This window comes from Rhineura floridana, chromosome 1 (genome assembly GCF_030035675.1).
Source record: "Rhineura floridana isolate rRhiFlo1 chromosome 1, rRhiFlo1.hap2, whole genome shotgun sequence".
Taxonomy (NCBI): Eukaryota; Metazoa; Chordata; class Lepidosauria; order Squamata; family Rhineuridae; genus Rhineura; species Rhineura floridana.
Genome location: NC_084480.1, coordinates 299635251 through 299662197, shown reverse-complemented (window position 1 = coordinate 299662197; position 26947 = coordinate 299635251). Strand labels below are relative to the sequence as shown.

The window sequence follows — 26947 nt, the reverse complement described above, 5'->3', positions numbered from 1 at the left end:
GGCCACAGGATTGCCATCCCTGCTTTAGCTGTTTAGCTCTGGAACCTTTAAACATAGGTTTAAATGCATGGATAATTCTGCATGTACAGGGCCTTGTGCGCTCCCTGGAGTTTTTGTTTTGTTTTTCAAGTACTGCAGCAAGAAAAGCTTGATTCGGTGACCTATACATGTTATACCAATTGCATAATTTATGCTGCAGGATTTTGAAAACCAGTTTGCATAATTCTGTTCTATTTTTGTTAGTTGTAGGAGAGCCACTTTAGCCCACCCTCAGCCATTGAAAATCATATTGAACCACTTCTCTCTTCTGAGATTTTAGCAGATGTTGCCCACAAATGTTCAAGTGTGTCTTTACAGCCAGAAGAGCAAACAAACAACCCCCCCCCTTGCTTTTAAAAATTCTGAAATGAAAGCTGAATTTCTCAGGCTGCTGAATTCTAAGCCCCATATGATGATTTGTTTTTTCCTGTGCTTCTGTGGAATTGGAACGTAAACGAGCCTTGCCTTAGCATATCAACAGAATTTGTGTTTGGAGGGAATCTCCTGTAATGCTTATGTGTCAGAAGGGGTGAACAGCTGTCTGAGCTCTTCAGCGTATATGGGTAATGATTCAGCGGCTGAAATCTCTTTAAGAACAATATTAAATAACTATCAGACCCAAACTGGATGTTAGTTGACCATGGACTTGTGACATCGAGAGACAGAATTCAGGAGGAGACATGTCACCCATGGATGTACACTGTGACACTTTAAAGAGTTGAATTAGACAGCGTTAAGTATGTTTCTGGTTTAGCGATAAAGGATTACACCGGGAGAATGTAGAGGCCATTGAGAATAAGTGTAGGAGAAGGGACCTTAAATTAATTGGTATTGCAGAAGAGAACAGTTGACATTGAAACAGCTAATAACCAATAATGGTAAGGACTTGTTAGAAAGTTTATTCCACCCTTGAAAGTGGAAAAGCTGTACAGAATACTAAGAGGTGTTATCTATGCAGTGGCCTCCTTTTCCTTGTGAGGTTGAGGTTGATAGAGGTGCTGTGAAGTTTTAAAGTAAAAAAATGACCCTCAGGAAGTGATGGGCACCAGGTTCTGTACATAACACACATACTCTACAGCAGCCTTCACCAGTGTGGTGTCCTCCAGGTATTTTGGACTACAAACTCCCATCAGGCCTAGCCAGCATGTGCCAGAAGGTGGCAACAAGAAAGGCTGCCCTACAGGCTCTGTATCCATAATGCCCCACTTTGAGAACTGGGATTGTGTTGGCTATTGAGCAGTCTGTGGGCCATATGTGCCTCCCGCCCTTCCCAATATAAAGCGGGATATCATCCTAGAGCAACTTTTTCAGCTTGAGGTCCACATTTCCTCATGGAAAACCTTCTGGGGCCTATATACCAATGCTGTATGTGGCCAGACACACCCCACTCTTCATCCAAGTAAACAAGAGCAGTTATCACAGCTCAAGGACACATTTCAGCCAGCGAAAGTCACTATGAAAGCCCAGCTCCAAGTGCCCCCTCATTCTGAAATGCAGAATGTGGCCACAAGAAAGGTCTTTTCTGTGGCCTCCATGTTTGATAAATGCTTTCCTTAAAACCAGTAGCCAACATGGTGCCCTCAAAAGGGTGTTGGACTACCACTCCCATCATCCCTTAATACTGATCATGCTGACTGGAGCTGATGGGACACTCCCCCTGCTCCAAACCAATAGGCTTTAACCTTTTCAAATGTGAAACTAATACATCTTTAGTCCAATTTCCCCCCCAAAATCATGTTTTATTTTGTTATTTCAGCGTTACAATTCATAATGAAGACGGCATTTTTTAAGGAATTGTTACTGGGTGTCCATTTTTTTTCATTCAAATGGTTTAAAATGGCTTTACCACATACAAACTCTGATATTTGGATCAAGGTGAAAGTGGTTATAAACAACAACAACCAGGGAGTGAATACAGCCTTGCAAATGCATTTACACAAGTTACTAGTCTAGCAAAAGTCTTACTAGCCTACCCACCCACCCACCAATATATACATGAATTAAAAACAGATTAAAATTTAAAACTGCTACTTATGATCCACACCCTGCTGTAACATTTGTATGGAGAAAAACACACAAATACATAGAGAGCTAGGCATCACATTGTACAGGGAGAGAGCTTTTGTTAAGAGGCTGTCAGAAAGACTGGTGGTTTGTAATAACCCTAAGAATTATTGTATAATGTGCCCCTATGTTCTACTGTTTCTATTCAATTTCACTAAAATTTCATATCTTCAGTGTTTCAGTGGCTTTCATCTAATCTGAATGTGCATTCTTAGTTCACTGATCAAATTTTATGTATCCATTTGTGTCCACTGGGTGTCCAAAAGCTAGGACTGGTTGTCCATTTGGATACACAGCTGTTATTGAAAAATGTCTTGGTTGAAGATCAATGCTGTATATCAGTCTCTCCCAACCTGCTGCCATCCAGATGTTCTGGACTATAGTTCCCATCATCCCTGACCATTCACCATGCTGACTGGGGCTGATGGGAGCTAGAATCCAACAACATATGGAGAGCATCACATTAGCTACCCCTGATGTTAACAACAACAATAAATAACCCTGCCCGGCACCTACTCTAATGTCTTCTTGGCCCTGTGCAAAGAATGTATTCTCCCAGTGTCTTTTTTTAAATCATAGTTTTAAAAATAATTTATTTTAGTCCTGTTTAATTCCTCTGGTGATTAGTTTTGCTTGTTTTTATTTTTATTTAAGTCTTATAGGTTTGTGATGATGCTCAAATTCTTTTTAGTGTGGTCTTATTATGAACTGCTTTTTGAATGTAACTGGATGTTTTCATTGTTCTGTGTTTCATTGGGCATCACCCAGAGGCTTTCACATGAAATGGAAATGAACTGCCTTCAAGTCGATTCCGACTTATGGTGACCCTATGAATAGGGTTTTCATGGTAAGCGGTATTCAGAGGGGGTTTACCATTGCCTCCCTCTGAGGCTGAGAGGCAGTGACTGGCCCAAGGTCACCCAGTGAGCTTCATGGCTGTGTGGGGATTCAAACCCTGGTCTCCCAGGTCGTAGTCCAACACCTTAACCGCTACACCACACTGCCTGTCTTGAGGTGACCAATAAAATAAAATAAATGCAGGCATGTTGGAGTTGGGTCCTTCACTCACAGCCCCTATCTTGTTTGTGCCCTCATTCACCCATTCAGCTGAAAGTCTGAACAGAGCTTTTCTTGTGCTGTGAATCATCCCCTGTGCACTCAAGGTCTAACTCATACAGCCACCCAAGTCTCAGAAGCTGCCCACCCTTGGGTGAGAAAATTAGCCTTGGCCTGTGGGAGAGCCGGCTTTGTGAAGGAGAGGAGCGTCTTGAGGGGACTTTGAGCAAGTAGGAGTTGAGCTGACAGTAGAAATACAGTAAACAAAGAGGAATAAAGGTGCATCAGCTGAGAAGGAGTACACAAGTGGTGGACAGATACTATGGCTGCAGCAGCAGACGTGGATATCTGCATCACAAAATGGCTGCCACGTAGCAGCTGCTTCTTAAATCCTGCTGCATGGCAGCTAATCTGTTGTCAGAGAGCTGACCTCTAGACAACCAGCCTTGGTGAAGGTTGGCTACCAGGAGGTAAGAGAACAGGCTGTGAATCAGAAGCCAGAGCCTGTGAGGACTATGTTGTCCACACGTAATCTCAGGGCCAAACTAGACGATATGTTAGCTACATAATGAGTGGGAGTTAACACACATTGCCCGTTCAGGTGAACCAATCCAGATCGGGAACCTAGCATGGGGGAAGTAGTAACCCTTTGCTCCCTGCTGTGATCCTGATCCTGGGGCACAAATGCAATTTGTATTAGAAGGGGGGGAAACCGTCATTTCAAGGAAGTTTTTTCATTCTTATGTCAATTGCAGGCGTAAGGGTCCTGCTCTGTATCATGACCATAGCAGAGGCAAAAGTTAATGCCTCCCTTAACCCCTTCTCAACTCTAGGTTCTCAATCCTGATTGGGCCCCTTGCCCTGACAATTTGTGGGGGGGTGGGGACCCTGAATGTAAAACAGATACATAGCTTAACATATTGTTGAGTTTGAGCTTTGGCCTGCATGGGATAGGAAGCTTTTCTAGTTCTACCTGGCATGAAAAGCCAACAACCAGCCTGAATGGATGGAGTCAGTCTGAAACCCAAGACCCCTTTATTAACTTGGGATGGAAGTTCTCCAAGCTATAGTCTTCATATTCTATTCTATTGAGTCTTGTCCTGGGCCACCTGGCCAATCTCTGGGCAGTTCCCAGTGGGCCTGGCTGGCTGAGGTACAGAAGAGCCAAACAAGGAACTGAGTAATCTGAAGGCTTAAAAGGGTCAGCAGGGCCTTCACTTTAAATAGCTCCACCGTACATTCCCTTAGGAGAGCTGTTTGTAACCCCTAAAGGGCCCATAGCTGATTCTGCAGCCACGTTCCTGTACAGCAAGAGAAGTCTGAGGATGATGGGAAAGCTGCAGCCTCAAGCCAGGATGGTATTAAACAGGGTGTTGAGGGCTTTACCCTGTCCCAGGATGGTGTCATGGCCCCGTCGGAGGACTCATCAGACAAAGATGACTCGGGAGTAACAGCAGCAGACCCAGAAGCAAGCAGCAGACCCAGAAGCAGAAACGGAGGAAACTCCTGAGAACCCAGCTCCTTCTCCCCCTCAGCTGCAGAGCACCCCAGACACAGCTGAAGCCCTTCAGCCAGACACAGACAGTGAACAGGATACTCCCCCCTCACCTGCAGAACGTAGACAGCAGAAGGTCAGGCAGAAGAGGGGCAGGCCTGTCCACTTAAGGCCAAAACGCTGATGGCTCACACCTGCTGACAAACCTGCTCCTTAAAAGACAAACCTTGGCGTCAGCTTGTTGCTGACTACAATGTCAGGTGTGGCTTCTTGTGTTTCCAGATTCCCTGAACCTGATCTCGGACTGACCCCTTAGCACTTGAACCCGGACCTCTACCGACCTCACTTCTGGCTTGGCATGTAAGCTTGGAAAGGGCCTTGCCCTTATCGCGCTTCATCCTTGTAGCCTGGCAGATTTACGACCGAGCTGCCAGCTAAGGACTTTCCCGCCCTGGTAAATACCCAGGAGTTTCCAGCCCCGCCTGCACTGCTGTCTCAGTGCAGAGCTGACAGATGGGGTGACTGGTGAGTCATCTGAATTAGAATCTTCCTCAGGCAGGCGTTGGGACCCTGAAGCAGGGAACATGGCATTTGGTGGCCATGACTCACTACATGAGTTCCTGGTTCTAGCCCTGGGAACTCTTGACTTTCATCCAGTGAATCTTCATGTGCAGCAGTTCACCATTTGGAACAGCATTTCCGCTTGGTATGCATTCTTGAACTCTGTAGCCCACACATGTGCACTAAGGACCCAGGTAACTGGTCTCAGCCCCAACTCAAAACCAAAGCAGACAAGATGGGCTGCAGTGCCCAAGCAATGCGCCATAGCAGCTGTGTATTGGGATTGGTCTCAAAATTATTGGGCTCCTGCTGGGAGGAAGGGCGGGATATAAATAAAATAATAAATAAATAAGTAAATAAAATGTCTTTCCTGTGCATGAACTAGGATGCAAGCTGAGCCAGCAATATCTGTGAGTTCAGCACCAGCCATAGGACCAAACCAAAAGTATTTGCTCTTAGGTCTTCTCCAATTAGAGTCTGTTAGACTCTTTGTGCTCACTAACCCCACTGAGATACCAGCACATTTGAAATCAGAAGTTGGCAATCCTAATGGAGGAGGCACTCTCAAGTGGTCACCATGGACCTGCTACCTCTTGTGGAGATATTTTGGGAATGCTACTGATATACAAAATGATTTTGGCTTGGGTGCATTTTGTAACAGGCTCCCAAGGACGTGGCAAGGATGAGGAGATGCAGGTGAAGAAAGCCTCCACACCTTTCACTCCTGAAGCTAGTCCTGGGCAGAGAGGACCTCTCACCTCGGTTTTTGTCAACCTACTGAGACATGCCCACAGATGCAACTGTTTCATAACTCATTAACCACAAGTACTGGTTCCAAACTAAGACTCTTGTCATCCAGTTAAAGAAATAGTAGTTGATTGATCAAATGAGTTTTGCAATGCAATACTGTGAATGCTTGCTTGGAAATAAGTCACACGGAGTTCAATGGGACAGACTTCCAGAAAAACATCAGCACAATCCTGTACATGTCTACTCAGAATGTTTGCCACAATCCTATGCATGTCTACTCAGAAGTAGAGCTCCCTGAGTCCAATGAGGCTTATACCAAGGTAAGTGGGTATAGGACTACATCTTTAATTAAATCAGCATAAACTTGCATATGGCTAAATAATGGTTTCAAAGGAAAAAAGCATCCTTACCTTGGTTTTACATGGTGTTGGCATGCCTGTCCATTGACTGGACAAATGTTGTCAGCTAACCAGTCAATTGGCCACATGTTATTTGACAGCTATCAAATATTATCAAATATTCCATCAAGTCATTATGCTGATTAGCCTGCTGTTCCTTAGCACAAGTGCCTTTTAGAATGATTTCATCTTTTTTTAATTAGTTGCTGCTCCTTTGCTTTATTTCTGTTTTAATTCCTTTTTAAAAATCACTTTTTGGTTGGCCCTGGTGTTCTAGAGTAAAAGCCGAGCAGAAGGAATTGTTCAGTGAATCATTAATATTTATAGAAACCTTACCTAACATTCTTAAAAGTTTCAATAATTACATTTTAAGGTTAATTTCACCCCCAGATCTAATTTGTTTTTGTGATTAGTAATACATATCAAACCTGTTGTTTATTAAAGCATTTTTAATGGTAAGTTGATGCTTTTAAAATACTTTACCAATATTTGACCAAATCTTTTTTCTTTACTGATCAAATATGCAACCCTCTAGTGTATTTATCTGTCAAAGCTGGTGCCATCCACTGTGAGAGCGGGGAGGAAATGTATTTTCTAAGATGCCAGCTGCAGTTGATGCTAAGTACTTGTATTAAAATAGAAATTACTCCAGTGTGGTGTAGTGGTTAAGGTGCGGGACTACAACCTGGGGGACCAGGGTTCGAATCCCCACACAGCCATGAAGCTCACTGGATGACCTTGGGCCAGTCACTGCCTCTCAGCCTCAGGAAGGCAATGGTAAACCACCTCTGAATACTGTTTATCATGAAAACCCTATTCATAGGGTTGTCACAAGTCGGGATCGACTTGAAGGCAGTTCATTTCCATTTTCCACTTGTCAACCCCCTCTCCCTGCCTTAGTTTCCCTCCCCTAGAGCTTCCCTCTCTACAAGCACATCATCTCCTCTCCATGCGACAGAACCTTCTCTGTCATGGCACCTAGACTATGGAATGCCCTCCCCTATGAGATAAAATCAACCACCTCTCTTCCTATTTTTAGATGGCTGCTGAAGACCCATCTTTTTATACAAGCATTTGGTTAAATTTCCACCCCTGTGTTTTGATGTTTTTAAGGATTTTATGGACTTGTTTATGTATGGTTTCTTTGTATGTTTTTGTATTTTTTAATTTCTGTACCATTTTTATATATGCTTTGCAATTTTAAATCTTTGTAATCCACCTTGGGACCTGCATTCCAGGTGAGACGGACAACAAAAATAAATGTAGCATTATTTATTATTCTGCCTCAGTTTCCTTCCCCAAGACCACAGTATGTCCTTTTTTCCTCACCTTCTGAACCCACAAGAGTGCAACAATATTTCCCCCATGACTACCATCTCTCCCATCCACAATTCCCCACCAAAAGAACAATTCTGCTTAGTTTGTGTGACTCTTGCGCCCCCTAGCAGTTCAGATTGCTGTCACGGTGTGAAGACAAACCAGTACAAATATTAGAGAGAGAGACAAAATTAAAGTCTTTTTTGTAAAGAAAAAAAAAAGGCCAATAAAACAAAGATGCCTTTCTGTCAAAAAAAAACTTGTGGAATGATGATAAAGGGAGCAATCCTGAGCCTCCAGGAAGGGTAGCTGGGAGGTTGCTGTCAGAGAGGAAGAGATTAGAGGCCTTCCAGGTGCAGCAACAACAGTCTCCACTGCCATTGTGGATCTGTCATCGGAACTTCAAGGCCAAAAGGAGGGTGTTCGGGGGGCATGTCAGGAGCAGATAGGGGGAGGGTTTTGATCTGCCAGGTCCAAAGTCCCCTTGTTCCTGGACACTCCTCTGGGGGCAGGGAGAGGACTATGCCTGTCTTGGAGTTGGCATAGTTATTTTCCCTCCCATTGGATGAAGGTAAAAAAACCCAAGTAAAAAGCTCTACATTCTCCCTCTCTCACTGTCCTGTGCCGTGCCGTGCAAAGCAGGTCTTTCAGAGTGGCAGCTCCTGTGCCATGGGCTCCCACCCAACCACCATCTATAGGTCTGTTCCACCCCCATGCAGTCACATACGTGTCTATTCAGAAATCAGTTAAGTGTGTATAGGTCAGATACAAACAGAACACAGGAATCGGTCTTATCCCAAGCCAGATCACTGGTCCATCTAGCTCAATGTTGTCAACACAAACTGGCAGCAGCCCTCCAGGGTTTCAGGCAAGAGTCTTTCCCAACCCTATCTGGAGACATCTGGGTTGAACCTGGGACCTTTTGCATGCAAAGCACGTGCAACACCATTCTGACTTAATTGCGGGAAGAAAAAAATGCCTTAAAAGGGTAGATCAGAGTCATGACCGGATGGAGGGATGCAAGAAGGAAAAAAGAACTTGCATGGCTTTGGGAATCTGCTGTTTCATGCAGATTTTATGATGCAATGGCCCTTTGATAGTAGACTATGCCAACCAGGATGCATTTAGACTATTATCTTACAACTAGGAAGGAAAAGTACCAGGCAGGGATTTTATATATAATTATGCATGTAATAAACCACTTTTATACTTCATCAGTGGCAGCTAACTGAGAACACCCATAAGCTCAGAACTAGCAATCTACTATTTTAAGATATCCCAGAGCAAGTTAATTTTAGAGTTAGTGCTTTGTAATTTTAACTAGAGCATTGCATCATTGGAGGATTTCACTTTTGCAGAGTTTAAAGAAGAGCTGCTTCTTGCCAGTCATGATTGTCTAGGTAGCAGGAAATCTCCTATTTGTATGCGGGTGTAACACCCTGGAGAATGGAATTCCAGCAGACAGCCATCACCTGAGATGTGAATGAGCCCTAAGCCTGACCTAGGTGAAGAAAGAGCTATCCCAGATGTATACTATATTCAGGGACGGAGAACCAGATGTTGCTGGACTACAGTTCTCATTATCCTATTTCCAGTGCCAGCTAGGGTTGGTGTTTATTATAGTCCAACAACATCTGGAGGGCCATCACTGCTATATAGTATAGTCATCCTGAAAGACGTATGAGCAATTTTCATCATTCTAATGTTTAGGTTTTGTTGAATGCTACTTTCACATCCTGCCCTGGCAGATGTTCCCAACTAGCCTACAATAATGGTCTAAAAACAAAGATGTCCTCTTCTCAGTTTGAGAGTCATCTGCAGCTCGCAGCTGGGCTGAGTGGAGGCATTGTAAAAAAAAAGAAAAAGAAAAGGTAGGATGATCCAATGCAAAAGAGGACTGCATTCCGACACCTTTAAATATCTGTGTAGAAGAGGAAATTTCATGTAAGTGACACCTGCTAAAATTGCCTCTTCTACCCAACTTTGAAAGGTTCAGGAGCTCTGTCCTCTTTTGCATCTGCCCACTCTAGGTATAACAACTAATTTTAAAATGTTTACTTCTGTCTTTTACTAAGTAATTGAGTGATTAATTTACATTAAATACTTAGATAATAGGTTGGATCTAGATTGAGTTAGGGTGCAATCCAAACCACCGATCCACTGTGTGGAGGTGGGGTAGAGGCAGGCCTGTAGCCAGGGAGGGGCAAATGGGGGCATTGCCCCCTTAGACCTGTGCTTCACCCCCCCTAGGATTTTTGGGGGAAATTATCCCAAAACAGCTCCACCAGCCTCCACTCACAGAGTGCCACTGGAATAACTTCACTGGCATAGAGCTCCCTGTCCTGCCTACCAAAAGTGCAGGCAGATATAGGTACTGCTGTTGGATGTTCTGCTGGCAGAAACTCACAGAAAGCCCAGAAATCGGTGAGGGAGGGGGAGAGGCTTAGCTGGTCCAGGATCATCTGGATCCCAAGCCAGTCTCACTGCTGTCACTTCATAGCAATCAGACCTGATCCAGGCCCAATTGCTATGTAGACCACAGCAGCCTTTTTCTTCTCCTGCCCCCTCCCCACCTTCAGCCCTAACTGGCAAGAGCGGTGGGACTATGGATGTTGCGGTGACATTGGGCTGGTCACAGGCTCTCAGCTTAATCTACTTCACATGGTTGTTGTGAGGACAAAATGAGTCCCTTGGAGGAAAGATGAGAAATAAATAAATGCATACCCAGTGAGACCAGGCTAATCCACAGGCTTCACATTGCCCAAGAATCGCAGTGGGGGTTGCTGCAGATTTTCATTCTCTTCTCTGCATGAAGGGAGCTCTGACTATATGCTAGTTTGGGTAGCTTGCTGGATGACGTCCCAATCTCAGGTCACCAGCTTTCTTTGTTCAAATCCCAGAATCACTGACACAGCCCTACTCATTAAGGCACTCCACCTTTAGAACGTCATGTCCCTCCTCGACATTCTAATCTTTTCAGAAAGCCTTTTCAGACCCATAATTATTTGTTAAATGTGCATATTACCAAGACAGTATGGTGCCTTTTGGTAATTGAAGGAAGCATGAGAGAAATTGCTGTATGGTAAACCAGAAGTACCACTCATTGTTTAAGATGAGCAGTATTTAATATTATTGTTCATTACAGACCAGAACCAAAATAGTCTGAAGATTTATTTTAAGAAATGTGCCCTTAACTCCCACAGATTTAAAAGTGGCTCCCACTGATTAATGAATTAAAGTTTTTGTGGATTAATCCATTAATTCAGGTTGATTAATCTACACATTAAAGACCCAGCTGGAATTATAATTGTTGTTTTGTCTTTGACCCAAGAACTGAATGCTAACTTCACTCCGTTTACATGTTATAGCAAAACGTAGGGCCAATTGAAAGGACTGCTGCTTTGCTATTACTTTTCTCTGTAACTTTTTAATGTCGCTGTGGTGAAGACCTTGCATCAAATTCTTCTCTTTTTATGATTCCTATTCTAACCACAAATGTTAACAAAGCTAATTAATTTCTAGGGGGAAATGATGGTTACCTGTGTTGCAAAGTTGTTCACAGCTTCACTGTTTCAGTGTTATAGCAAATCTCCCACCATTATAGAATTGCAGTTGCTTATTCAGAGAATTATCTGCCTATCACAGCCACCTCCCTGTTACAAGAATTCACAGTGATCTAAGGTGAGGTATATAAAGAATGAAAAGGAAGAGTCATATTAACATATAGGCTAACTAGACAGTCTTAAATCATAGCCAAGCAAGAAATCACAGAGACTGGGGACTAACAGCCGCTTTCAAATCTGGCTGGTTAAAGGTGTGTGCCTGGTGTGAGGCTATACTTCTAAATGAGGCCGAATTCAACTTGACATTGTGTCTATAACATTGACTTCATTGTCAGCTAACAAATTTGATTCTGCATGCCAGGTTTGCTGACATAGAGTGCTTGAGTACAGCGCATCATATACCTTTAGTTCATTGTCTAAAACCCTGTCGCCCTGATGGGTTTCTTTTTATCACATGACTGGGTTTGGCAGTCAACAGCATTTCCCAAACTTCTGATAGCTGAGCCATCCTTTAGAACATTTTCATCTGCTCCTGTCTCCAAGGGGCTCATGGTGGCATAAAACATCTCTCCCCTCCCCCCACCACCAATTTTATCCTCACTACAACCTATGAGGCAGCTTCAGTTGATGAAGAGAGATCGGCCCAAGGTCACTCAGTGAGCTTTGTGGTTGAATTGCAAGGATGGGAAGCCTGTGGCACTCCAGATGTTGTTGGACTCCAGCTCTCATCACTCCTGACCATTGGCCATGCTGACTGGGCTGATGGGAGTTGTAATCTAACACATGCAGAGGGCCACAAGTTTCTTATGCCTGCTGAATAGCACTTTGAGCCTGCCTGGGTCACCCCAATTGTACTTGAACATTCTACCTACCCTAGATGTAGCCAACATGGTCCCCTCCAGATGTTGGACTACAACTCCCATCAACCCCAGCTAGCATGGCCAATGATCAGAGATGATGGGAGTTAGAATCCAACAGCATCTTTTTAGCTGCAGTTACAGGGAGGGGAAAGAAAAAAGAAAGAACCCTGTCACCTCACATTAACAGAATGCTTAAACATATATACATCCATTTAGTTTACATGTATATAGATCAATATATGCCATCCAAATATGTGTCCAGATTAAGTTGGTGTTTATAGAAAGTACGCTTGATGGTAGCAAGGGCATTTAGGTCATCAAACCATTTCATAACAGTTGGCAGGTATTTGTCCTTCCAGGCTCGAAGTATCTTAGCGACATTTAGGGCTCGTAAAGTCCATTGTTGTTGCCATGCCATTAATTTCCATATAACAAGGATATAATTTAAAGGTACATGGACATCCGCAAAATTAAAGAATTTCACCAATACAAAGTAAATACGGATAACAGCTTTAAACCAAAAAGAAAATATCACTGGACATGCCCACATCATATGCCTCAATGCGACATTTCCAACAGTGCACCTCCAGCATCTATATGAACTAGACAATGCCTTCCTATAAAGATGTTGGGGAGTTCAATATTCCTAGAATACCAATCTTTGCTGAATTGATTTTTAATCTATAGAAACATTTTGTATGGATTCTAAAGCAGTTTTCCATGGTTTCGCATATTCTGTTTGTTCCGTTCTTCCCTAAGTTCTTGAACTTCCACTCTACATGTCTCCATTAAATATTTTTAAACAACACTTGTGGGTTGGGTTTTCTGAAAAGATCTAATTATTAGAGTTATATCCCGCACCTTCCTCCAAAGGAGCCCAGGACGGCATTGAAAGATCTAGAGTTTAAAGTGTAGGTGCCTTCCTGCATAGAGTCATAAGCAAACCTTTCTTCTAAATCTTCCTTATCTTTCCAGCCTTATCAATCTGCTAGGATGAATACAGGAAAACCCTACTGGATCATCCCAAGTGCCTATTTAGTCCAACATCCAGTGGTCAACAGATGCCTCTGGGAAGCGCGAAAGAAGGACACAAGAGCAATAGCCCCTCACTGTGGTTCTCCAGCAATTGCCTCTGATTCTGGAGGTAGTAGCCTTTGATAGCCTTATCACTAGCTTATGATTAGCCCAGTGCATTACAAAACACTTTCTTGGATCAAGGAAGAGATCTGTCACAAGCATCACAATATGTCTCAGCATGAGTCAGTGTTCTGTATATGCTTCACAGAAAGAACCCTGCTGAATCAGACCAAGGATTCATCCAGCCCAAGTGTGGGGAACCTTTGGCCTCCCAGATGTTGCTGAACTACAGTGCCCATCCTCCCTGGCCATTGGCTCTGCTTACAGGGGTGATGGGAGCTGTACTTCAGCAACATCTGGAGAGTCAAAGGTTCCCCACTTCTGATCTAGTTCATCCTTTTTTACACCATCTACTTCCTGTCTTATATAGTAGCCAGCAAGATGTCTCCACTAAGCCCATAAATTGAACCTGAAAGAAGCTACTCTCTCCCACTGATGCACCTCACCAATTAGTATTTTCCTCTGAAACTAAAAATTCCACTTAACCATCATGACTAATCGTAAACCTCTCTCCTCCTCCATGAATTCAGGTAGTGCCCTTCTAAAGCCATTCCATTTGTTAATTACATAGTGATGCACAGGAGTACTTCTTTTTTACCATCCTAGATCTACTGCCAATCTGTTTAATTGCTTGACCTCAATCCACTTTCTTCAATTTTGTTGTTGTTATATGCCTTCAAGTCGATTAAAACTTACGGTGACCCTATGAATCAGTGACCTCCAATACCATCTGTCGTGAACCACCCTGTTCAGATCTTGTAAGTTCAGGTCTGTGGCTTCCTTTATGGAATCAATCCATCTCTTGTTTGGCCTTGCTCTTTTTCTACTCCCTTCTGTTTTCCCCAGCATTATTGTCTTTTCTAGTGAATCATGTCTTCTCATGATGTGTCTAAAGTATGATAACCTCAGTTTCATCATTTTAGCTTCTAGTGACAGTTCTGGTTTAATTTGTTCTAACACCCAATTATTTGTCTTTTTTGCAGTCCATGGTATCTGCAAAGCTTTCCTCCAACACCACATTTCAAATGAGTTGATATTTCTCTTATCCACTTTTTTCATTGTCCAACTTTCACATCCATACATAGAGATCGAGAATACCATGGTCTGAATGATCCTGACGTTAGTGTTCAATTATACATCTTTGCATTGGAGGACCTTTTCTAGTTCTCTCACAGCTGCCCTCCCCAGTCCTAGCCTTCTTCTGATTTCTTGACTATTGTCTCCATTTTGGTTAATGACTGTGCCAAGTTCTTGATACTCCTTGACAAGTCCAATGTCCTCATTGTCAACTGTAAAGTTACATAAATCTTCTGTTGTCATTACTTTAGTCTTCTTGACGTTCAGCTGTAGTCCTGCTTTTGTGCTTTCCTCTTTCACTTTCATCAGCATTCATTTCAAATCATTACTGGTTTCTGCTAGTAGAATGGTATCATCTGCATATCTTAAATTATTAATATTTCTCCCTCCAATTTTCACACCTCCTTCATCTTGGTCCAATCCCACTTTCTGTATGATATATCCTGCATATAGATTAAACAAATAGGGTGATAAAATACACCCCTGTCTCACACCCTTTCTAATGGGGAACCAATTGGTTTCTCTATATTCTGTCCTTACAGTAGCCTCTTGACCAGAGTATAGGTTGCGCATCAGGACAATCAGTTGCTGTGGCACCCTCATTTCTTTGAAAGCATTCCATAGCTTTCATGATCTACATAATCAAAGGCTTTGCTGTAATCTATAAAGCAGAGGGTGATTTCCTTCTGAAATTCCTTGGTCTGTTCCATTATCCAATGTATGTTTGCAATATGATCTCTGGTGCCTCTTCCCTTTCTTAATCCAGCTTGGACATCTGGCATTTCTCACTCCATATATGGTAAGAGCCTTTGTTGTAGAATCTTGAGCATTACTTTACTTGCATGCGATATTAAGGCAATAACTTTCTACAATACCATTCATAATTTTCTAAATCTCTTGACTGGGAGGAGGCATGGCCAGAGCACTGCCTCATACAGAGACATAACTGGCACCCTTCTTGGAGAGCAAATAATTCTGCCATATGTCTACATCAGGAGTTATTGAATAAGCTAATCTCATAAGGCACAGATGCACAGAATTACCCACCTACCCCTCTGTGCAGACAGACTGGAAGGAAGCCACACTAGACCAGTGAATCATATAAATAAGGTCTCATGTATTGAGAGAATGTGTTGGACCATTTGATCTAGCTTTGCTCCCATCATCAATATGTCCCATGTCAATGCCCACCATTGCTGATGCCTGCAGTACAAATGCTTCTCCGTCATCCATGTATCAGCATGGGAAAAGGCCGTCCACACACTCCACCATGTGAAGGGAGACCTGGCCTAATGAAAGCCTTCTCATCACATGGAGCAGCTCTACAATCATACATCAGTGTGTGTGTAGAGCACTTTCCCTTGCCAGCCAAACATGCAGAAAGGAAGCATTTCTGCTGCGGGTAGGAGGCATTACCAGGGTGGGAGCAAAGCTAGCCAGTGTAGTCGAATGACTCCCGTCATCTATTTTTTTGTCAGTGGGGGAGGATGTCAAGAGATTCAGCAGTCAGCCTCTTTTGTAGGTGGATCCCTGGAGATCCCAAGAGCCTTTACATTATTTAATTTATTTTTCATGCCATATTAACAGTTTTGTCATGGCACACTACCAACATGTCACGGTACTTAGTTTGGGAATTACTCGCAGAATGTTCCCATCATCCTTGCATGGCTAGAGTGTTGCTGAGCAAATCATGTTCCAACAAGTTTTCTGCTTAAATGATGCAAACTCCACCTGTGGGATGAAATTACATATTTGAGTTCAAGGCCACTCTTTTTGGAGCCTTCCATCATCAGCAAAGTTGTATAAAGTTTATGCCAGTCAAGTTTCTACACGGAAAATGGATGACAGGAAGTGAATTCTCACTCTAGGCAAGCACAGTCAGAATATTTTTGGTAAACATGGCTCTACTTGTGGAACAAATCACTTTTGATAGCCCACAGGTGGAAAACCAGATTTTGAACAAGGAACTTTTTCTTTTAAGCTCATCGCTTTATCATTCTAGCTACCTGGTAGGTGGGAAATTGAATTCACTCTGACTGAAGGAATGCACATCTATGAGGTCAGCATGAGAATATCCCTGTTCCCAAATTGAGTCAGTCAGTTGTTTCCCAGCTCCATGGGTCTGTAAGGACCAGCTTGCCAGAGAGTAGCTCACTCACAAAATCAGGTTCTTCTACAAGCATATACACCAATGAAATAGTAGGCTAAGAACTAAGAATACAGTCTTCAAATCCCTGCACAGCCATAAGTTCAAATCCCTAGATGGTCATAGCCTCACTACGTGACCTTGGCCAACAGCGAGCACATAGAATACTTACAGTGCTATTCTATATTCAGAAATACATCCCAGTTGGGCTTATTCACAAGTAGGGATGGGCAATAATTTTTTGCATTTCAAGCCGAATATATCAAATTCACACTTTCCAAAACAATATGAGAACCAAAACACAGTCATCCTTTGAAATTTGCACTTAGTCAAATTTTGTAGTGCAGTTGGCCAACCAAACCATATTTACAAAAATGCATATTTGGGGGGTAAGGTGTGCATAAAAATGAATATGTGCGTGAAAATACAACAATGAATTATATGTTGAGAAATAGCTTGCAAAAATGTGTACGTTAGTCAAAACTGCCTACAAAAATGTGGTTATTAGGAGAAATTCAAACTAAAATGCTGGAGAATTTTTGTGAGGGTTTTTTTTTACTTAAAAATCACAAATTGGGGCAGAAATGTGGAGAACTGAATTTAGGACTGGAAAAATGAGAAATGGAGAGAACTGAAATTGACAGTCCTTTCCATCCCTACTCACAGGTAAGTGGGTATAGGATTGGAGCCTCCCTCTGCATGCTTGAGCAACCCGCAGTATCCTTGGGCACAAGTAGCTACTGCATAAGTGCGTAAGAAGAATCCTACTGGATTGGATCAAAGGCCATCCAGCCCAGAATTCTGTCTCTAAGGTCACATCCACACCATACATTTAAAATACTCTTATATCACTTTGGCTTCCTCTAAAGAATCCTGGGAATTGTAGTATGTCAAGAGTGATGAAAATTGTTAGGTGATCCCTCATAGAGCTACAATTCCCAGTATTTTTAATAAACTACAGTTCCCAGGATTTTGGAGGGGAATCCAGGACCACTGTCTACCCAGATGCCTCTAGGAAGCTCACAAACAGGACATGGCCTCTAGTCTTTTTCTGGGTTTTTTTCTCCAAGCATCTGCCATGTACATTTCCTCTGAGCATGGATGCCCCATTTCACTATTATGGCTAGGTTGTCTATTTGCAATTCCCATTATAAGCACTGAACCAGGAAAACATGCTGTGCTCACAACTGGGAATTCTGTAGGGCTCATATCCCTACATAAAATTTGATAGAAATATCTGTTGGCTATAGGTACATTCTTAAACTTCAAGGTTTTTTTTGCCTGTTAGTGAATATATTCAATATCTAGGGTTGTACCCAACTAACTTTTACTCAGAGTAAACCAGTTAACATCAATGCCCCTAAATTAGCCATGTTTCAATGGATCTACTCTGAGTATGACTAGCATTGGAGGCAACCCATAGAATTTTTTAATTGTTATTTTTATGGTTGGTTGGTTGATTAAGAACATTTATGTGCTGCTGTTCGTCACAATAGATCCATAGACAGAGCTTTCTGCATTTATTTTCATCTGCTTTGTACTACCTCCAGTAAGCCTCTGAATACCAGTTGCTGGAAACTGCAGGAGGGGAGAGTGCTGTTGCAATCAGGTCCTGCTTGTGAGCTTCCCATCGGCATCTGGTTGGCCACTATGAGAACTGAATGCAGGACTAGATGGGCCATTGGCCTGATATAGCAAGGCTCATCTTACATTTTAATTTTCTATGATGACCAAAACACAGAGAAATCCAGTGTAGGGGTGCAGGGCCAGCCCCAGACATGCCAGGGCCCTTGGGCACCAGCTTGCCCTGGGCCCTGGCACGCATGTGTGCATGCCCACGACCAGGGCCAGCCCCAGACACGCTGGAGCCCTTGGGCAAAAGCCTGCCCCAGGCCCCAGCGCTCCCGTTCCGTGACTCACACATGGCGAGAGCTTCAGGGCTCTGCCATTCCCTTCCTTAACTTACGTTGTTCTGCGGTTGCGCACGCAGCGGTGCCCTTAAGAAAGATGGTGGCTGAGGTTTCCCTAAGGAGCTGAAGCCTCTGCCACCATCTTGGTTCATGGCAGGGATGCGAGTGCACAGCATGCATGCGTGCCATCAGCCAAGATGGCGGCAGAAGCTTCAGCCCCTTAGGAAAGACTGGCTCATCAAAAGCCCTCCATCTGGACTTTGGGTATGGCCGTAAACGGTTAAAATGGTCTCAAGAGATAGGGATTAAGGCGCATTGCTAATTGTCAACCAATACACTTACTCACCTATGACAAATGGCCATAGCAGACCCACAGATTAGTCTAAAGGCATACGAAGCCATAATAACCGAACTTAGCCCCTGGATCTCAGATCTAACAGTGGCTGTACTTCCCCTTCAACCTAAGTCATGGTTTGACAAAGAATGTAGGTCTGCCAAGAAACTTCTGATCAAGCAAATTAAATTATTCCGTGCCAAAAACCACCCAGATATTTTCCAGCAATTATTAATAATGAGAAGAGATTATAAAAGGTTACTTAAATAAAAAAAAAACTCTATATCAAGCAAACTGGAGGGCGCTAGATAAAGCAGCCCGAATGGGCACTGAGTCAGAATTTTGGAGACTTCTGCAGGGGACTCTGAACCCAGTAAATCACACATCCATCCCCCCTATAATGGAAGAAGAGTGGGTGACGTATTTTAGTATGATCTTTGGTAATCAATCTACCTTTAAATCGGTAGTTAATATAGAAGCGTTGGATGATCTACCACCTTGGCCCCCAGTTACAACAAATGATATTGGGACACTGATATCATCTCTGAAAGCTGGGAAAGCTCCAGGAGAGGACATGCTTCCCTCCGAATTTTTCACCCAAAATTTGTCCTGGTGGGAACCCCTCCTAGCTTCTCTATTCACGCACATAAACAACACGGGAAATATTCCGCAGGGCTGGTTAACTAGCATCGTGGTACCAATTTTTAAAAAAGGTAATCCCGCAAATCCAGCAAATTACCGTCCTATAAGCCTCCTAAATGTATCTTTAAAGCTGTACAGCCGATTTCTGTTAAATAAATTAATGGACTGGGATGAGACTGATACAATAATACATGATGCACAAGCTGGCTTTAGACCCCAAAAGTGCACTATCGATCAAGCATTTATATTACAACATCTATTAAGAAATACCAGCGCTAAAGCCTCTTCATCTTTATACATCGCCTTTATAGATTTCTCAGCTGCTTTTGATACAATTGACAGAGAGCTGCTTTGGCAAAAATTGGCCCTTACTAACATAGACCAAAGATTGCTATGGTTGATCAGGGCCCTTTACCAATCTAACGTCATCCAAGTCCGACAAGGGATCAAAGGCATCTTGTCAACAAAAATCCCCGTATTCAGAGGAGTAAAGCAGGGGTGCCTGTTAGCTCCATTTCTGTTCAATTTTTTTTATAAACGACATAGTGGATGCATTATCATCACCCTCCTTCTTCCCACCCACTATTGGAATAGAAAAAATCCCCATCCTCCTATACGCTGACGACGTGGTTTTATGTTCTCAAACCAAAATAGGCCTTAAAAGAATGCTACATAAATTGGAAGAGTACTGTCAGTCCCAGAAACTCAAGATAAACCATTCTAAATCAAAGGTCATGGTGAGTGGAAAACATATGAAAGCAAAGAATTCCTGGACACTAAACGGGGTCCCAATATAACAGGTTAATTCCTATAAGTATCTCGGCATATTGCTGACAAATAACCATTCCTGGACCCCACAGTTAAAAGCAGTGACCACAGCAGGCGCACGCGCCCTAGGTATAGCCAAAAAGTTTTTTTACACGCGAGGGGGCCAACTGGTTCCCCCTATGATTAAAATATTAAAGGCTAAAATCCTAGCTAAAATACTATACGGCGCAGAACTATGGGGCCCAGCTGCTAGATCCACCTTGGAGCCCACCCAGAACGCCTTTATGAGGATAGTGTTAGGTCTTCCCCCGGGCACTCCGGCTGCCCACATGAGAGTTGAACTGGGACTCGCCTCAGTAAGGGCACGTATAGATATGGCATACCTACGGTACTGGCTTCGAATTCTTAACATGAATAATACATCTATGACTAAGAAATGTTGGCAGGAACAAATGGCGAAGGGAGGATGGGCGAAGGAATATCAATCAGTACTCATAAAATACGACCTTACATTAGATAAACTTTTAGACTTAAGCAAAATGGCTCTCCGCAATTGGATTTATGAATGTGATGCAGCCCAGGACCGAGCCTCAATTGTGATGGCCCGGTTTTCAACATGGTACCCTCATATCACCGGAGAAAGCACCATGTCTGAGCATCTTACTGAATTTAGGCGCCTATTTGCTGAATTAGAAGACCGAGGCGTGGAACACAGTATCCTTCAGAAGACGTATATTATCCTGGCTTCACTCGATGGAAGCTGGAATAATTTTGTCATGGCTATGGAAGCAATGCCAGATAGCGGTCTGAACGTGGGTTTTATTGAGGAAAAATTGACCCAGGAGTGGCAGCGGAGACAGGAGGCGCAAAAGGCCGAGCCGAAGGAAGCTGTCAGAAACAAGCAGGCAAACTACCAGGAGCAGCAATGGCTGAAAACTTGTTATTTTTGCGGAGCGCGTGGGCACATTCAAAGGGACTGTGCAGTCAAGCAAAGAAACAGAGACGGAGGCTGGAAGCAGAGCAGTGTGAACTTTGTCAGCGCAGAAAAGCCTCATTTAATGGAGACAGAATGGGTCTGTGACAGTGGAGCGTCCCATAGTCTCGTAAAGGACTTACGTTTATTGCACACTTCAAAGGCGGTGCAGGACTCTGTTCTTTTAGCTGATGGATCGAGAAGAACTGTCAAGGCGCAAGGGACGTTGAAACTGAGTAAGATTGGCATAATTTCTGATGTATTGTATGTCCCTGAATTGTCTAATAATATTTTGTCAGTCAGAAAATTAACCAGCATTGGGTTTTCAGTGGTGTTTGAAAAAGGCAAATGTTTTGTGAAAAGAGGGGGTGAAATATGCATGCAAGGGAGCCTGAAAGATGCACAGTTTGTAATAAAGAGCAATCAGGCAGAGTGTGCTATGTTAAATGCTGGAACACATAAAGGCTGTGTACATGATTGGCACAAAAGGCTGGGACATGCAAACTACGAAACAATTAAGAAAACCCCGAGTCTTAGTGAAAACATGAAATTAACTGAGTGTGGGCAGATAATGGATTGTGATGCCTGCCATAAAGCAAAAGATACAATTGCACCCATAAACCGGGAGGCGGAAAGCTCGACAACCGCTCCTTACCAGCTAATCCATGTTGATTTATCAGGGCCAATAAACAGTTCACGAGGAGGTGCAAAATACTTTATGGTCATAGTGGATGATTTTTCAAGATTCACTCATGTGTATTTGCTCAAAAAGAAAGATGAGGCAGAGCAGAAGTTGCGTCTGTTCATCAAGAAAATTCAAACGCAGCATAATGTCACTGTGAAGGCGATACGATCAGACCAAGGGGGGGAGTTTACAAGCAAAGCATTACATGCATACCTTGAAAGTGAAGGTATAGAACAGCATTTCACAGCTCCATTTTCTCCGTTTTCTAACGGGATAGCAGAGAGAAAACACAGAGTGCTTCAGGAAGCTTTGAGAGCCATGTTGGAGGATTCTAGTCTCACACACTCTTTTTGGGGAGAATGTATTCTGTATACGAATTACATACACAACAGGGTGTTACATAGTGCCATTGGAATGTCACCCTACGAGAAACTCACTGGGAGAAAGCCAAGGGTGCAGCACATTGAGAGATTTGGAGCCCGTTGCTGGGTCCATATTACACAAGGGAAAAGACGTGGCAAATTGGCACCTAGAGCACAGGAAGGGTTTGTGCTGGGTTTTCAGAATGCATATTACAGAGTGTGGGTTCCACAAACACAGCAAGTTGTTCTGAGCAGAAGCATTAAAGTCTCAGATAAGCCTTGGGATCATGAACAAACAGTTATTCTCAATGGGTCAGATGAAACAACAACACCAGGACCAACAACTACACAAGGGGTGAAAGTGGAAGGAACACAAATTCCACTGAAGGATGCATTAAATGAACTGATTTGGGGCAAACGTAAAACAAAGAAACATAAGACTGACGATCTGATGTATTCTGAGCAAGTCGTTCCAAGTACAAGTGCTTCAGATGGGGGTGCAGCAGGAGCCGAAGCTCCAATTCCCTTAAGGCGCTCTGAGAGAGCTAACATTGGGAAACCTCCTGACAGATTTACTGTGGGTATAGTCAGCAGCCCGGGTATGCACAAAGAAATACAGATGGATGCAGAAACGTTATATCTAACTTGTGTACAACCAAAGTTTGAGTAATAAAGTTTGAGCTTGGAAACTGTAATGTATGATGCAATGAATTGAAATGTATTACTGGATGCATATGTGTAACTATGTATTGTAGAACTGTACTGTTGAAATGGAAATGTTATAGTTGCAAATGTTATAGATACAGTCTTAATGAAAAGGTGGGGACTGTTGACCCTTAGGCAATACTACCTCTGGTTATTTTCATCAAGTCTGAAAGCCTGGAGCAAGGAAGAGTTTTTGTTATGTCTTTGTAGGAACTTGCAGGCCGTCAAGGTCAAGATCTTCTGGTTCCTAGGCAACGGGAGATAAGGGCTGGAGCCAGAGCAGCCAGCTTCTCTGTGGGGGTTTTGTTCTTGAAGAAGAAGCAGCTTTCTGTGTGTGCTCTTGCTATGGGGAAAAACGAAACTGCTTGTAAAGCTTACATGCCTTAATGTCCGGAGTAAATGGACTCTTAATACTATGTCGTGTTCTTGGATTTCTTGACCACTTATACTCTAGTGTAACAGCGCTTACAACGCAAATACCGCACACATCAACAAGCGGTTGCCAATTTCACCATGGCAGCACAAAAAATGAGAGATTCCTATGTTAAGAGTATCTCCCCCATGAATGAATCACCCAAAGAAATGTAAATTATAAGGTGGTATGTATCAATGTATGTACATATGTTTTGACATGTATTCTTGCACATGGCCCATGGCTAAGCATGTAATAAAGATTATATATAAGTAAGTTAAGGAAGGGAATGGCGGAGCCCCAAAGCTCTCGCCTGCGATCCGCGGCAGCGATCCTGCCGTGAATCATGGAAGGGGAGCAGAGGGGCCCCCCAGGGGCTCCTGTAGCCCCAGGGGCCCTCGGGCCAGTGCCCCACCTGGCTGCCCCTTGGATCCAGCCCTGTAGGGGTGCATGCACTTTTACTATTTTTACTTTTAAAACGTTCTGTCTCCACCGTCAGAGGAAGTGTGTGTATCAGTTGCTGGAAACCGCAAGTGGGAGAATGCTGCTTCACTCAGGTCCTGCTTGTGTGCTTCCCCTAGGCCTCTGGTTCATAGAATCATAGAATAGTAGAGTTGGAAGGAGCCTATAAGACCATCAAGTCCAACCCTCTGCCCAATGCAGGAATCCAAATCAAAGCATTCCCGACAGATGGCAGTCCAGCTGCCTCTTAAATACCTCCAGTGTCAGAGAGCCCACTACCTCTCTAGGTAATTGGTTCCATAGTCGTATGGCTCTAACAGTTAGGAAGTTTTTCCTGATGTCCAGTCAAAATCTGGCTTCCTGCAACCTCAGCCCATTATTCCATGTCCTGCACTCTGGGACGACCGAGAAGAGATCCCGGCCTTCCTCTATGTGACAACTTTTCATGTACTTGAAGAGTGCTATCATATCTCCCCTCAGTCTTCTCTTCTCCAGGCTAAACATGCCCAGTTCTTTCAGTCTCTCCTCATAGGGCTTTGTTTCCAGTCCCCTGATCATCTTTGTTGCCCTACTCTGAACCCGTTCCAGTTTGTCTGCATCCTTCTCAAAGTGTGGAGACCAGAACTGCCAGATGAGGCCTAACCAGTGCTGAATAGAGGGGAACTAGTACTTTACGCAATTTGGAAACTATACTTCTGTTAATGCAGCCTAATATAGCATTTGCCTTTTTTGCAGCCACATCACACTGTTGCACACTGTTGGATCAGCTTGTGATCAACGACAATTCCAAGATCCTTCTCACATGTTGTACTGCTGAGCCAAGTATCCCCCATCTTATAACTGTGCATTTGGTTTCTTTTTCCTAAGTGTAGAACTTTGCATTCTGTTGTTTTCAGCCCAATGCTCCAGCCTATCAAGGTCCCTTTGAATTTTGTTTCTGTCTTCCATGGTATTAGCTATGCCCCCCAACTTTGTATCATCTGCAAATTTGATAAGCATGCTTTGTACCTCCTCATCCAAGTCATTAATAAAAATGTTAAAGAGCACAGGCCCCAGGACCTAGCCCTATGGTACCCCACTCGTTACTTCCGCTCAGTTTGAGAAGGAACCATTGATAAGCACTCTTTGAGTACGATTCTGGAGCCAACTGTGGATCCATCTGATAGTTGTTCCATGCAGCCCACATTTAGCTAGCTTGCTAATCAAAATATCATGGGGCACTTTGTCAAAAGCTTTGCTGAAGTCAAGATATATTATGTCAACAGCATTCCCACAGTCTACAAGGGAGGTTACCCAATCAAAAAATGAGATGAGATTAGTTTGGCAGGATTTGTTCTTCATTTGTGTGGCCACTGTGAGAACCAGATGCTGGACTAAATGGGCCTTGGTCCTGATTCAGCATGACTCTTCTTTTGTTCTTATGCATTGTACTTTTAAATTTACTGATGCAGTGGGTGAAAAGGGTGACCTGCCATCTCCCAGCCATTCCTTCACCATTCCACCTGTCTGCCTCTCCCTAGATGTGTTACTGGTAATATATTGTATTTTGTTAGTTGTAAAGTAACTGCAGTTACAGTTGATGTCACTAGTTGGTGCTAGTGATGCTATATCTATATAACATGATGAACTACTCCAAGTAAAGCATTATTTTATTATTCAGCAAGCCTGGAGTGTGTGAGAAGGAGTATTCCTTCTAATACAGTACCCATCACAGACGTCGTTGTTGTTATATGCCCTCAAGTCGATTGCTATATATATATTATATATATAGGGTTTTCATGGTAAGAGGTATTCAGAGGTGGTTTATCATTGCCTTCCTATAAGCCTACAGCACTCAGTATTCCCAGGCAGTCTCCCATCCAAGTACTAACCAGGCCTGACCCCACTTAGCTTCCAAGATCAGACGAGATCGGGCATGTTCAGGGTAGTATGGCTGTAGGCATCACGGATATTACATTACCCAATAATCAGGGAAGGGGATAGGTAACAGGCTGTCACGTCTCCTACTGCACCAGGGAATAGAATGGTATGCCAAAGATCTCTGGGTAGCCATGAAAAACTGTGGTCTCATTTTGAGTGCCACCTCCCCTACCATTAGATAGAGTGAGGTGTCCGCTCTCTGGCAGCTGACCTTGGATGTCATGAAACCGCAGCAAGTTGCTGGTTATTTCATTTGTATTTCATTTTTACTGCCAAGGAGGGGGAGAGGCATTTGTGGGGTTTTCTCCCTCAGGTGCCAAAATAATTTCAGCAGTTTTTGGTACTATGCACTTTGATTTGGTTAGAGGGCATCACTTGCTGCTCCATCTTAGGCAGCAGATTTTCTTGGGCTGGGCCTGTGTGCATTTGTATTTTCAGAACTTTGGGAGAAGCTCGTTTGTGGGTGCAATAGGAAAGAGCATCCTGGCTGTTATCCCAGGTGCAGATCAAACAGGATGCATATACATCATGCAGATAAAGTCAGTTCATTGTGTCTTTTGCTCTGCACAGATGTGACGGGCATCAGATAATCCCTTTAAAGAATGGTTCGAAAGAGTAAGGGAAGAGTCGATGGGGAAGGGCCATAGCTCAGTGGCAAAGCATCTGCTTGGCATGCAGAAGGTCCCAGGTTCAATCCCTGGCATCTCCAGCTAGGGCTGGGAATGATCCCAATCTGAAATCCTGGAAAGTTGCTGCCTATCAGAGCAGACAATACTGAGCTAGATGGAGAAATGGTCTGATGGACCTATAAGGCAGTTTCCTATATTCTAAGCACGTTTTCCAAAATGTTCCTTCCTCTTCCAAATTCTAATTTCATAAAGCGGTGTAATAGGTTGCAATCGCATGCACTGGCAAGTCTGCTGTGCTTATCATGGTGAGAGGGCCAACTATTTAACTTTTTGAGTACAAGGTGTTCAACCCAGTGTCAGTCATGTATGATGTAAAATGAGCCAACACCCCTTTGTGTGTGTGCATGTTTAATATTCTAGCAATGATTTTGTTCCAGGAATTACTTATCCCAGAGTTGTTTTGATTTTCCCACCCCATTTCCTTTTCTCCCCCTCATTGTACGTTGAGCTTTGTTCATTATAGCTTTCGGAGGATGATTCAAGGACGGGAAGCAGAGTTAGGCTCAACAGTGCTTGAAGGCAAGGTGTGCCTTTCTTCTTGGCTTTGGCAAAGGCACCAAGGAAAAGAGAGAAACATCTCAGAAAAGGTAAAAGGCTTCTGTATCTCTGGGGTTTACCCAGC

General features: G+C 43.3%; 1 protein-coding gene, 1 non-coding gene and 1 pseudogene across 5 annotated transcripts in view; 2 read left to right on the top strand and 1 right to left on the bottom strand.

Annotated features, from left to right (window-relative positions):
* Positions 1-26947, top strand: part of SAMD12 (sterile alpha motif domain containing 12) — a 321606-nt gene that overhangs the window by 267536 nt on the left and 27123 nt on the right. Inside the window, exon 5 of one of the 4 annotated variants that reach the window (XR_009759921.1) lies at positions 26789-26912. The exons of the other annotated variants lie outside the window; for them this stretch is intronic. The gene's annotated coding sequence lies outside the window, so the exon portion shown is untranslated. The remainder of the gene's footprint in view (positions 1-26788; positions 26913-26947) is intronic. 4 annotated transcript variants of the gene reach the window in all.
* On the bottom strand, positions 25539-25657 carry LOC133375729 (5S ribosomal RNA; annotated as a pseudogene).
* Positions 26275-26345, top strand: TRNAA-GGC (transfer RNA alanine (anticodon GGC)). Its single transcript has one exon. It is a non-coding gene; the product is annotated as a tRNA-Ala (tRNA).